Source organism: Hirundo rustica, chromosome 1 (genome assembly GCF_015227805.2).
Source record: "Hirundo rustica isolate bHirRus1 chromosome 1, bHirRus1.pri.v3, whole genome shotgun sequence".
NCBI classification, from domain to species: domain Eukaryota; kingdom Metazoa; phylum Chordata; class Aves; order Passeriformes; family Hirundinidae; genus Hirundo; species Hirundo rustica.
In genome coordinates this window covers 113626292-113640432 of record NC_053450.1, presented here as the reverse complement: position 1 = coordinate 113640432, position 14141 = coordinate 113626292, and the positions used below count along the sequence as shown (strand labels likewise).

The 14141-nt window shown below is 45.4% G+C and overlaps 1 protein-coding gene across 8 annotated transcripts in view; it reads left to right on the top strand.

Moving 5' to 3' along the window:
• Positions 1–8315: 8315 nt before the first annotated feature.
• POMGNT2 (protein O-linked mannose N-acetylglucosaminyltransferase 2 (beta 1,4-)) overlaps positions 8316–14141 on the top strand; it is a 30207-nt gene continuing 24381 nt past the window's right edge. For 4 of the 8 annotated variants that reach the window (XM_040082841.2, XM_040082818.2, XM_040082810.2 and 1 more), the window contains exons 1-2: positions 8341–8400; positions 10631–10753. The gene's annotated coding sequence lies outside the window, so the exon portion shown is untranslated. Of the gene's footprint in view, positions 8401–10630; positions 10754–14141 lie in introns of all 8 variants that reach the window. The other 4 variants (XM_040082854.2, XM_040082825.2, XM_040082872.2 and 1 more) reach the window with 3 other exon arrangements.

Sequence of the window (14141 nt, the reverse complement as noted above, 5' to 3'; positions counted from 1 at the left end):
CAGCGGGTTGTTTCGGTTTTCTCTGAAGAAAATGGAAAGAGACCCAGTGGGTGACTGGAGTACTGCATGTTTGTTATTACCCACCTCACTCATCATAACATCATATGAGTTGATGCCTGTGATTTCTCTTTTTTTTTTAACATTTAATGCAGTCACTAGGAGTTGCCGCTGCAGTGGCGCTGCCTGTGGAAAATTAAAGGATTGAGACGTGAGGGCAGATTTAAAATCTACAATTTAAATCCAAGTGGCACAAGAGGAAGAGCTTAATTTTCTATATCATTTCAGGCGTGAAGCAGAAGGTGACCCCGTGGAAATAATTTTAATAATATAAATGAGATGGGATGTGTCATCTGTAAGTGAGGGAGCAGGAGGAAGGCAGCCTCAGCTCACAGGGGGCTGTAGCTGCAGGGAGATGGAGCAGCTTCAGATGGAGATGATTTTGCTGTCAGCACAAAGTGAGTGAGGGGAGAGCTGGGGCACGCTCACAGACAGTGGTGCTTTGAAAGAGGAGGAAAATAATCCTCCCCGAGAGATGCTCTGTCTTGCAGTGACATGAATGGAAGGAGCCAAACTCCCTGCTCAGATATGCAGGCAGATGTTATATGTTTTCCACTACAAGAAAATAAAAAGAAAAAAAGGAAAGGAAAAGCAAAGAAAAAAGAGGCAAGGTGAGGCAGGGCAGGGCAAGGCAAGGGGAAAAATGGGCACCCGTGTTGCTGTCACCTTGGAGAGTTCTTTTCCATCCTATGTATGAATTCTCCAGCAAAGAGACATGCTGAGTTCATGTTACATCCTTGAGGCCTTTTGTTCCCAGAGAAGTGGAACATTATTCTTTGCCTTGTTTTCATTTATTTTGCTGTGCTAGTTAAAAATTGAGCTCATAGGAACATAATTCCTGGGGCAGACAGAATCCAACAAGGGAGCCAGCTTTATTAGCTGGCCTGGCTCTCCCAATTCACTTCTGTGGTACCTAGGGCTGCTGTCAAGGAGGGCAAAGTTCTAGTTAAGTTGTGGGAAAGTTCACTGGAACCAAACATCCCCAGTTGAAAACAATGCCATGCAAGGATTGGTAGTTGGCATTGCCTTCTGGCTGGCCTGAAACAGGACCATCCTGAAAAGCTGGACAACCAGTTTCCATTCTCTGTCACAGTCTGACCGTCAGAAGAAGAGATAAAGAGAGCATTTGCTCTCACTAAGAAGAAAGATCTGAACCCTTTCAGGCAGGAGCCAGCTAGTCTGGACTCCTCTGCAGGTGGGAGAAGGATGGAATGACCACCACTTCCCCAGGTAGTGGGCAGTGGGGTTTATGGAGCAGAGAAATCATTGTAACTCATCCCCACTTAGATTTGGAACCGCAAGTTGTGCATGCAAAAACAAACAAATTGCTGAAAATGAGGGTAATTGTCCTGAAGGAAGACTGGGATTGCTTAGCATTAGGCTTGATGCTTCCCATTGTTTTGCAGGATGGACACAGCTCTCAAGCTGCTGTCTTGGGAGGAGGTATAGTGCCTCCTTGTTTCATATCTGTGTGTCATTAAATGAAGGCCACAAAAGTTAGGCTATGCTACACTGGGGCAAAGCTCACATCTTACAAAAAGCAGATACAAAGAGCAAGAGGCTGCACCGTTCAACCATCAAGTGAAGCAGGGATAGTTATCTTTAAGTCCAGACCTCACACTTCTTCTATGGAGATGTAACACATAAAAGTGACTCCTTTCCTGTAAAATCACTTCCAAAAAATAGGATATGCACTGCCGAAACCTTATGTGAATGAAGGTCATCACAGCTCATTAGAGGTGCAAGAAAGGATGCAGGAAGTGAGGATGATCTGTGGCATAAGCAGTCTTAAAGCAAAAAGAACCAAAATTCTTTCCTGTGTGATGGCTCAGTACCAACATCAATAATCTCTCAGGACTTCAGCAGGGTGACCTGGAAGAGATGGCTGAAGAGAGGGTCTCCAAAGGATGGCTCATCTTGGTGAGTTTCAGGTGTCAGTTTAAACTTCAGCATCCAAGCTAACCAGTGACAAACTAGGCATCCCAAAATATATTCTAGCCACAAGCTACCGGATATTTTTCAGAGTTACAGATGGATACTTGGGAGCCACAACACACGGTTAAACAAAAAAAAAAAAAAAAAAAAAAAAAAAAAAAAAAAAAAAAAAAAAAAGAAAGTAAATATTCTGCTAACCACAAGTTGGCAGAAAGAACTGTTAAAAATCCTGTCCCCAAAGAGCTCATGAATAAAGGAAAGAAGTTCTTTGAAAAGAGAGACAGCGTGTGAAAGTCGAGGTGAACCACATCTTTATTTGTTATCACCAGCCTGAAGAGTTAAACGCTCTTTTGTCACAAACACTTACATGTAGAAAAAAGGAAACTACTTCTCTGTGAAGATTTTGTTTTGTTATTTTATTAAAGAACAAATTCCATTTCAAGTTACCATTTGCTGGTGTTAGTTTTTTTTCTCAAACAGAAGCAGGGAAGCCCTGTGGTGCTGAAACCCAGCTGATACTGTGCACTTTTAGCAGTAACATGTAGATGGTATTTTATCTAATTTACAAAATCAGGTGCTTAAGGCTTTGCAAAGGCAGATCTGCAGCTTTAATGCATCCCCTTGTGACAACAGGCTGGAAATCAGCCTTTATACATGCACAGTTTACAGGAAAAGGCAGAAGGAATGGATGGGGCATATTAATTAACAACAAAAAAGTGAATTGATATATTATTCCTCACGACATAGGTAGGTCAGACACACAGGGCTGGGAAAGCAAGAGGCAAGAACATCATCAAATATGGGAGTCATTCTCAACAAACAGGGATGCCAGGCACTGAAGTCAGAGGATTTGTAATGACAAGACATGGCTAGGAGGTCTCATAAACATCTTGTGTGGAAGACGAGTGATTAAAAGGATTGCATTCCTCCCACATCTAGAGTCCTCTCGTGCCCTGCCACAATGGCAACAGCCAGCATTGCCACTTCCAAAAATGCCTCTGGGTGAGACATTGCTCAGTGCAGAAGGAAGCTGGTCTCTTACGACCTGTGTAATGTTTCTCATGGATTCTGGGCCCATGCTCTCCTACTTTCTGCTGGACAGCTCTTCACCTCAGCAGTTAAATACCTGACAGTGCTGTCACCCTAAACAGACAGACTACAGAACAGCACAGAGAGCAGAGCACCATCAATCCAGTTGCTGAATGACACTAAAGTACTAAGAGTGATGAATCTTTCCTACAGAAAAGAAATGATTGATTTGAATAATTGCCCAATAATATTCACATGACACTCGACACAGTCGCTGTCATGATTACCAATGTCTCTCTTCCTCACAGCAAGTCTATAATTGGCAGGAGTGTCTTAGATAATTTATACAGCAACAAGATTTTCACACTTTCCCAGTTTTGGATAGTTGCTAATATTTCATGAGACAGTCATTTTGTCATACAAGGGAGCTTTTGGCACATCTGTTGATGCTGACTGTCATTGGATTTCTCCATTTTCTTGTCTTTTTTATTAATTGTCACTAGTACCCACCTATTCCTTTTTTTGTATTGTGGAGATTTATATTTAGTTGAATTTAGATTAGTGCAAGTCTTTTTCTATATTTAGCAGAAACATCTACTTCAAGTCCACATATGAATGGATGTCCTGATATATAAGGAAAAATTCCTTATTGCTTAATAGCTTGCCTGTATCATGTTGTTAAATAAGCAAATGGCTAAATAAATCAGGTATTTGCTTATCTAACTGTCCTGCATTCCAAACTAAGCAGACCACTCCAAAAACCAAGCAGAAGCTGTCACCACTCCAGGACAAAAGAGCTACTCTCTCCGTTGCTTTGCTGTCATGCCAGTGTGGATTGCCACAGGCTGCTCACTTCTGTGCTAAGTGGGATCCAATGGCTAACAGCAGAAGCAGGGGTTGGTGCTCTGCTTGAGGGACTGGGAAGTGTTCTTGCTCTCTTAGTACCACCATGACAGTTTTAACTGCCATCCTTAGAAGGTTTTTTTGGGTTTTTTTTTGGTTTGGTTTTTTTTTTTTTTTTTTTTTTTTTTTTTTTTTTTTTTTAATCTCTCTTTGTATAGAACAGTCATGTTTGCTTACCTGTTTAACAGCACATGTGCTCATTTCACCTCATTTTACCTTCAACAACATAAACAAAGCCTTAACCTTCTTTGGCAACACCAGCAACTACCCAGCCCTTGGGCTTAAGGAGTGAAACACTGGGATCAGAGCTGTGCTTTCAGAACACCCAGTATCCTCACTGCCTCGTAGGCACAAGTCATTTCAGTGGCAGCATTGCTGAGCAGCAGATTTATTTCCTTTTTTCACTCCTGCATGTGTTCGACATCAGTGTGTGAAAAATTGCTACTAGAGGGCAGATACTGATCATGATACAGCTCGTACTGGCTGCCAGGTGCTGCAGAGATTGGGGTCACTGCTTGCTTTTTCCAAAAGAGAGACAGTTTAATGAAATCTTGCTCTTTGGAGGCAAGAAAGCATTTATCCCCCCCAAACAAATTCACAGTCCTGAGGTAAAATGACATGAATATGTATAATTTCTTTAGTGAATTACATGAATTTGTAAGAGAGGTTTGAGGCATATAGCACTTTCAAAGTCCCTCGTTCAGCTCTCTCTGCTGCCCGCATTTTGCATATGCTGAGCGGATGTGCGGAGAGTTCCATGGTGCCTTCAGTCCCAAATGGCTTCACTGATGTTTTTGGCTGAAATGGTTTTCCTTGGCAGGATGATTAGGCAGCAGCACACTCCACGGATGTTGCTTATTACCTCTTACAAGACTGGAATCGCTAGTGCTCATTGAGTTTTACATACTGGCTGGTTGGCCTGCAGGCTCTGCTGAGCTGTGATTATACCACAGGCACACTGCCACATCCTTTGGGATTGTGTGTCCCATTACCCTCACCAAAACCATTTCACAAAGCTGACATTTAAAAAAATGTGAGTGGCTAAATCCCAGCAAGATCCTACCAACTGCTTGTGTAGATCCTTCTCTCTGTCCTTTTGTAGAAAGGATAAGAGCACAAGTGCCTGCAATTTGTGCAGCACACAGAGGTACTGAAAAGCAAGGGAAAGCAGAGGCATTTAAGTAAGTGGCCAAAAAAGCTGAGGTAGCCTCACACAGAGACACACAACAAAGAAGCCTGTGGATCTAGTTAACTTCAGTGTGCAAGGCTTGAAGTGCTGCAGTCCCATGTGCTGATGTTCATGAGCAGGCACATCAGTGACTCTGCTGGGTTGAATCAGCTTCCAGGGCCCAAGTGTAGAAGGTGATGTGAAGAGAGGATGTATGAGCTGGAAATAATCCAATGCTTGTTTCGGGTTTGAAATACAGCTCTGTCTATTCAACTGTAAAGGGTGACTCAGCTGTTCTAGCTCCCAGCTGTGAGTCCATCCTCTGCCTGTGTCTGTAAAAGGTGCTTTATTCCCTGAATGGTCACATCAGAAGTGATTTGGGCAAAGAGTGACACTACATTGAAGCTCAAGTTCAGACCAGGCAGCGTCTTCTTCTAGGTCCCATGTTGTACCTACCAGCTTTGTGCAGATGTCTTGGGCAACCAAAACTGTCCAAAATTGCACTAGGCACCTATGCCTGGGCACCTGAAGGGACTGTCTCTGCCATTAGCACATTCACACTGCTTCCACTAGTAGGTATCCCCTGTAAAAGCTTGCATTAGGGAAAACTCATCCCTACCCCATATAGATGGTGTGCTTAAAGGGACGTGGGTCTACAAACTTCTTACTCCAGGAATAACAAATGAGCTGTTTTGCATGAAAAGTTTATCAGATTATGCTCTTTTTCCCATTGCAGGTTATTCTGAAGCAGACATGATAATAAATCTCCACAAGCCTATGAATATTTCATAGAAGCACGTTTCAGCTTATGGGTGTTCTTTTTTCCTAGAATGATTATGTCTGTGTCTTTGGCTATTCATCGTCTGTGATACGTGACTGGCCACTTGATTCAAATTACTGTAGTGTCTGGCTTTTGACTGGTTCACTAAATATTTCATAACAAGGAGGAAAAGTAGCACTGCAGATGACATTTACGTGAATATGCAAGCAGGTATTTATGAAATCTTAGTCAGGATTTCTACTCACAAATGCTTTGGGAAGATGAATAGCTATCTCTAAATATTGTTGAAATAGTGACTTTTTATTTCAGTGAAAATTCCAATGAAATAATGAAAATTATGATGATAATGATTATTTGGCACTCCTGCTCTAGCTAAAGGGATGTGGGTCCAACATTCTGAAGTCTCTCCGCTGGACTATAACTCAGAAACTTAACGAGAAACAGAGTAGATGGGATTTCTTGCAATGGATTTCATCAGCCTAACAGTTCTTGAACAAACTGAAAAACAAATCTCAGAATCCTGACATTTGCCTTGTCAGTCCATGGGAGCTCAACACTAGAATTCATAGAGATTGTAACGAAATTAAACTTTAAGCAGCAACAAGAATTCCTGAAAACCCTCAGTTCTTGCGTGATCTCTTGTAACACAAATGAATTCTCCAGATTATTAGCTACAAAATCCGTAAGGCAGAAAAAAGAGGCTGGAGGAAGGAGCGCTAAGCTTTTAGATTTGATTTCCCCCAAATGATTATCAGCTTTTCAGGAGCAAACTTTTCAACGGTTAAACTCTTATATTAAATTCCTGCATGCATGTTCAGCAGTCCTGTCACTCTGGGAGCATTTAGCTATGCATACAAACACCAGCTAATGTGAAAGATGCTACCAAACCTCTATCTGTCCTTCCCACTGAGCGAGAGCTCTGTACGGGCTTGAAAATGGGAAGCTCCCATGAGAAACAAAAGCCTCAGTGAAGTGAATGACAAAAGTCCCATTGACTTTGGGAAAGGCTGGGAGCAGAGGTGCTGTTACACACACGTGTCCACCTGCTCAGGCAGTTCAACCTCTTGTTGCAGGTTCAGCATGCTCTCAGTGGTTTATTCAAGCTGTAAAGGTCTCTGGGTTGCTCTGGTGAAGCCTGACCATAGCAAACACCACCATGTGAAAGTGACCTGCCAGCACTGTCACAATTTCCCTGGTGGAAAAGAACTTTCCCCCACTAAGGATGCTGCTGCCTGTGATCTGTCAGGTTTTCACGGTGGATTTCGAGCCGTGTACTCATCATAAGGATGGCTGCCCTCCGCTTTAGAAACCTCTTTCTGAGTGGAAGAGGGCAAGAAGTGCGGGCTGCAAGGAAGAAGTCTGTGGGGTAGGGGGAGCAGAGGGTGAGAAAGGGACCCAGAGGGACAGGAGCAGGACAGTGTGGGGAGGTGATGGGAGGTACAGCAGAAGAGGAGGCTCAAAGGAGACTTCATTGCCCTCTACAACCCCCTAAAGGGAGGTCGCAGTGGGGTGGGGGCAGGTCTCTTTTGCCATGACTAGCATGAGAGGACTAAAGGAAATGGCCTTAAGCTGGGACAGGGGAGATTGATATAAGCTATTAGAAACAAATTTTTCACTGTTAGGGTGGTCAGGCATTGGAACAGGTTGCTCAGGGCTGTGTTGAAGTCACCATCTGGAGATGTTCAAGAGACACTTGGACCTGGTGCTGGCTGAAGTGGTTTAGGGGTTACAGCGGTAGTGCTGGGCGGACACTTGGACTGGATGACCTGAAAGCTCTCTCCCAGCACTGATGATTCTACGATTCTGTGGAGGCTGGAAGAGATTTGGGAGAAAAACAAGGAGCTGCAGGTGCGCAACGCAGACGGCTGGGAAAAGCAGAGGGCTCCAGGAAACCGATCAGCCGAGGAGGCCGGGCAGCCCGGGAAGAGGGCAGGGAAGAGAGCCGGGATGGGAACCGGCCGGGCTGCCGTGGGAGCAGGGCTGGGAGCTGGCACCGGGTGCAGGGTGTGCGCGGAACACCCCCGAGCAGGGCCGGGGGCAGGCCGTGCGCTGAAAGCGGGGAGGGAAGCGGGGACGGGAGCGGGGTAAGGCCGGGCGCTGAAAGGGGGGACGGGAGCGGGGAAAGGCCGTGCGCTGAAAGCGGGGACGGGAGCGGGGAAAGGCCGTGCGCTGAAAGCGGGGAGGGAAGCGGGGAAAGGCCGTGCGCTGAAAGCGGGGACGGGAGCGGGGAAAGGCCGTGCGCTGAAAGCGGGGACGGGAGCGGGGAAAGGCCGTGCGCTGAAAGCGGGGACCGGAGCGGGGAAAGGCCGTGCGCTGAAGGCGGCAGGAGCACTCCCGCGCTGAAGGCCGCACGGACCGCAGCCTCCCCCATGCCGCTCTCCCGCACCGGGCATGCGCCGCCGCCTGCCGGGCGCTCCCGCCCCGTGCCCGCCCGCCGCCGGGCGGGGACACCGTGAGCAAGGAGGCGGCCGGGGCGGCGGGGCCGGGTCGGGCCGAGCCCAGGGGCGGTCGCTGCCGCGGGCGGCAGGTGAGGCGGTGCGGGGCGGCCGCGGTGCGGGGGCCGGTTCGTGTGGGGTGGTAGCGGCTGCCGCCCCCTTCCCGAAGGGAGAGAGGGAGGAGCGGGGCCGTGTCCCTCGTGGTCGGCGGCGACCCCACGGCGGGGAGGCGGACAAAACGGGGAACCCTCCCGGAGCGGGGCTGGCGCCGCGGCCGCGGCCACCTCTGCACAGCCGGGCAGCGAGAGCGGTCCGGCCCGAGCGCCCGCGGTGAGGGTGAGCGGTGCCTGCTCCTGCCGCCAGCTGTTCAATTACAACTCTAATAACCTCCCCAGAGGTCAAAGGCGCTGCAGGTTTAAAGCCTGCTGGGGCGGGTAAAGATGTAATTAGGTTCTCCTGACAGTTTTTCTTGATGGCTGAGTGCCTTGGGACACCACCCCCCTAGCCCCCCCGACAAAAGCTGTCTTCGGCTTTGAAAGCTTAACAATGAATTTGCGAGTTTGGCCCCAATGGATACGGATGCCGGGTTTATCGCACCCTGCACCTTTTCAATTATTGCGTGCTGACTAAGCACGGTGGAAAAGTTTCTCTTGCCTGTGTTAGCTCTGGATGCTTTGCACAGGGATGTTCTGTGGGTGGGCTCACCGGCGGCTGCTGGGTCCCCTTGCTTCCTTCCAGCCCCCCTCAATTAACCCCGTGTTTAAGTGGGCTGTGAAGATAAAGGCTCCATCTTCGGAAGAATGAATAAATTGGAGAGGCACACTCTTCTCTGGTGATGAGAATAGGGACTGTATCTGAACAACTGCTCGAGCCAAGGGAACATAGCAGTGTTTTCACACCAGTGCCGTAGTTGGGTAACTATTGACAAATGCTGACTTTTAAACGGTGACTGCTGACTTTGGTAATAAAACAGAAACGGTTCCTTTTAAGAGCAATCTCAAAATGCTTGAACTGATTGATTGGCTTGTTAGCTGAAGCCTTGACTTAGCTGGGAGCCAGAAGAGCTCTTATTCTCTGCAAGGACGTTCTCCCTGAAACAAATCTGACTTATGCTAAACGCATCAGCTGTCTGACAGGGTGTTTATTTTGCAATGTCATTTTCAAAACCGTGGTAGATACCAAATGCGTGAACTAGATACAGGAAAGCTGCCTTGCAGTCTGCTTTCCTGCCAGAGTGCATTTTGAACGATGTATGATTGCAAGGTGGCAGTTTTACTTGGAGTCTCACTTTTGTGTTTTAAATTGCTGTCGTCAAAGCTGGATTTCAGCTTCCAACATTTGCGAAGTGTGCCATGAACATGCACTCTAGGCACTGGGGTCATGTTTTGGGACTAATTACTTAGAGCCCACTCTTTATTAAGCAGTGTGCAAAATGGATTGACTGTATGGAAATCTTTTTCCAGTTAAATTTCCAATCTCCTTGTGAACTTACTCATTGTTCCATCTCATTGTGAACTTACTGAGGTTTGCTTCAATCATCTGGAAATTGAATATTCTCATTCCCCTTTTTCTCACCCCCTTTCTCTTAAAAATTGTTGCTTTTTAGTGTTCCATAAGTGCTGTGGGTTTAAATGGTTCCCTGTGTTATCAGCCCACATTCGGTTGCTGCTCCCCAAAATTCTTAAAGTTTTTGGTCTGTGCTCAGGTCTTTAGGAGGTGATTTAAAACACAGAGACTTAGAGATCTTCCACAAATAAAAATATCAAATTATCAGAGCCACAGATGACTTTTCTCAGCAGAGAAACTGCTTTCTATTTAAAATGGCTTTTCCAGTCGGGGTGTATCTAGGCTGTGAAGGAGTGGATTTTTCTAGGAAGTAGTGGGAGGCAGGAAGAATCATGAAAAAAAAGGTGGCGCAAAGAAGAGCATTAAATCACAGAGCTAGAACCAAATCAGAGCTCCTCAGATATGCAGATGAAATTTCTTCAAGAGGACTAAAGAGTCTTCTCACACTGTGGGACAGTATTTTCTTAGGTTGTATTCCAGGGTGGTTGCAGAATTCAGTGTTTACATTGAGAGATAGAGTGGGCCTGTGGGTCCACAAAGGCCAGGGAAGAGTGGGCTAGGAAGGGTCAGTGGAGTTTTGGGGAAGATGAGTGATGTTCTTCTGTTTTGCTGGCTGCATTCCTGGGGAAGCCAGTGGCTGTCCCTAAGGGACTGTGCACTGTTGGCACAGAACACTGACTGAGGATTGGCATTTTTTGGTGGTTCCACTGTGTGGGATGAAGGCATGACATGTGACCCTCTTCCTTCTCCTTTCAGGTCTTCCCCCCGTTTCCATCACCTTCTGCGGTAGAAGGTGTTCCCTTCTCCATCAGCACTCCACTTACTCCGACACCACTTTGCCACCTTCCCTACACAACTGTCTCTCCTGGAAGCCAGCTGGTAGGTGTGAGGGGCTGGGAGAAAGCAGGCTTCTTTCTTTGCCTTCCAAGTATGCAGGTTGTGCCTGGTGGCACAGGCAGGGGAGAGAGGGCCACTCACGCCTGGTCGTGCGCAGCTGTGAGCAGGGCATTGAGCTCAGCACGGGGGAGGCTCAGCTCCAGTGTTCAAAGCCAATTACTGGATGCGGTCTGTGTATGACAAGCTTCAGTTTCATTAGCTGCCTCCCAGGAGTATCAAGCTGTGCGGCTCACCTTTGCTGAGATCAGAGTCTCCTCTGTGATGTTATTAGGTGTTTTTAAAAATAGCTTCATCAATCCACTTTAAAAGAGCTGGTCTGCTCTGATAACAGTGCCTGCTGGTGCTTTTCCAGATAAGGAACTTGTCACTTTTCCTGCTGTCATACATGCAGCTTCTGCCCTATTTAGAATACAGCATAAAAAAATGACTATAAAATAACCACCCGTCTTAAGTAAAGATTTATGTGTTTAGTTTAGGAACAACTGAACACCCCTTATTTAACTGCTTTGGACAGTGTTGGCTTATGAGGAAGTTAGGATCATGCAAATACAGAGTTGAAGATAATAACTTCATATACCAGTTGTCTTGAGGAAATCTTCATGATAATGTCTCTTATATAACAAAATGACAGCAGGCCAAAGATACCTTTTTTTTTTTTTTTTTTTTTTCCTTTCTGTTCCAATTAGTAATTCATAATCTTTAAAAAGAATCTGAAATACTCCGTTGTTCATGTATGTGTATCATCTATACAATGGTGGGAAGGAACCAGATGAAATAGTGTAAAACCAATTTCAGTCTCTTTTGGGGGTCTGAAAAGAGGTTTCCAGCAGTATCATGAGAAAACTGCAATTGCAGGACATACCTAGTAATTCATTCTATAATGGTGTATGCAGGAGCAGTGTTCTAATTTACACATTTCTTTGATGTTTTGTGAGCAGATGGCATTTTTAAAAAGGTCTGTTAATTCTGTGGGAATTAGGTAATGCCTGATTGCTGGGGGATCAGAAAAGGGTAGTAGTCAGTGAGGCTCCTGACTTCTCTGCTCTCAAAAGGGAGACAGCCCTCTACAGCCTCATTTTTAAGCTACTATCCTTTTAGAAATCCTTGCTTAAGAATATTCACCAGTGCCCTCAGCATGGATTTGGAACTTGTTGATTGGTCTTCATTAATTGGTTCTCCATGAAACAGTCACTTGTTATTACAGGTAAAAGGTGCTGGGGTGATCACTGCTTATTGTGGAACACAGCGCAATGTGGATTTTCATAGGAAAGCCCTTTACTCTTTCTCTTTTTCTCACTTGTTCCATGGTTTCTTTCATTTTTCCTTTCTCTGTTTCTATCTCTCTCATCACACCTTTGACTTGGTTTTTGTACTTCAGGCACCTGCCTCAAGTGTTCTCAGCACAGGACCTAAGTACCTATTTGCACTGTGACGTCAAAGGATCACATTTTGAAACTGCAACTTTTCTTTTGAACAAGAAGAAAAAAGGTCCCTGGTTGCTATGGTGATGAGCACTATATAAATGCCTATAAATAAATAAAGTAAACAGCTGATTCATGGACTTTGATTTACACTATTTTTTGCTTTTGTAATGAGATATAATTAAATATCAGAATGGGAGGAAGTGACTTTCTATCAATTTTATTAAATATATGTTATGACTTCTCTTTTACAGTATTTCAGCTGAGAATGATTAAATAGTAAAATGTGTATTTTTCTCTCTGTAGGAAGTTGATGGTTTGAAAAATCATAGTCTAGTATTTATAGAAAAAACTTTTATATGCCAAAAAGCACTCCATTAAAAAGGTGGTGTCCATTTTCAGTTTAATCAGAACATATGTTTTGAGCTAAATGCCTATTTTTCTTATCTCTAAGAGACCATTACAGCTGTTGCAACATTTAAGTTCCAGTCAAAAGTGTCTATAAATGTAATTATGTTCTTCTGCAATGTTTGAAACCCCACTGGTGCACAACAACAAAACTTGAAAATGTCACTGACTTTTTCTTTTATGTCAAAATGACAATGGCACAGTGAAAAATCATATATTCTTTGTTGAAGTTTGAGGAGGAGGGGAGAATTGGCTTTTTCTTAAGCTTTTAGTTCTCAGGTCTGTGATGCAAAAGTAAGTTTCTCTCCGTGCTAAAGGTGATAACTGTAAAATGGATTGGATGGAGACAATAAACAGGGCACTGGAGTAATCCCACATGCAGGTGTTTCTCACTCAGGAAATGAGTGCACTTTGATTAACAGCAGAGGAGAGTCTATAATGGAAGGAGCTGTCCTTGGGGGAAGGCAAAAAGTTATGTGTGATATACAGAGCTACTCCTTGGTTAAGGGATCACTCTGGTTTCTTGGTGGAAACTGATTTTGCCACAATGGCCTGAAGAGAGATTTCCTCAGCTCTGAGCGGTGGAGTGCAGCTTGTGCACTGACAGAGAGTAGATCTGCTTTCTACCGCAGTCACAGCTTTGTATTCAAAAGAACTGTCAGATTTCCAAAGGACTTGGAGCACTATCCTGTCCTATTAAACAACAAGAAAATAACACCACATCCTTCACTGTCTTCCTTCCCTCGGTGCATTCAGATTCATGTCTGTTTGCTTTACCAATTAAAAATATATTTGACTAAATACCTTTTACTTCCAAGTGAGGGTAATTGGGAGGACAAGGACACGTGGTAGTTTTTTGCAGTTACACACAACTACTTCTTACAGAGCAAAGCATGCATCTACACACAGCTGTAGAAGGTGGGGGCAGAACAGGAGCAAGGGATGGTGTCCCTGAGGGTCTCACTTGAGCAGTGACAGCCTGCTCCAGTTTGATTTATGCTTCATAAGCCTGTCACTTTTGTCACAGCTCAGCTGCTGCTGTGGCCAGGCTCGTGGTGCTCAGCTGAAGAACAGTGACAGCACCAGTGAAATAGCCATAGAGCTGCTTCTGAACCTGGTGTTTTCTGCTGTGGGTCTGTGCTCATCTCTCAGAAGTGGCACAGTGTCTTGACCCCCACCCTGTGCCTGCCACAGCACTGTTTGGTGCAGGCCTGAGGCTGGAGCAGGTTGTGCCTGCTGGAATGGGATTTGTACTTCACATGTATCAAAGGATTGAGGGTAAGTCTGGACAGTCAGTGTTTGACCTGCGTGACTGACAGTGGACAAGGCAATCCAAGGTCTCTCCTAAAAGAGTCGCTGCAGGGGCTGATGAGGTTTGTAGGCAGCTTGAACCCAAACATAATCTGCTGCCTGCCAGAGCAACAGGGAGATGGGAAGGGTGGCAAACAGGCAGTCTTGAATGTGCTTGGAGTTTGCAGCTACTCCCAGGGCTAACCATATGGTTTCAGAGTTCCTGGAGACCAGGCTCCAGAGTCATTGAC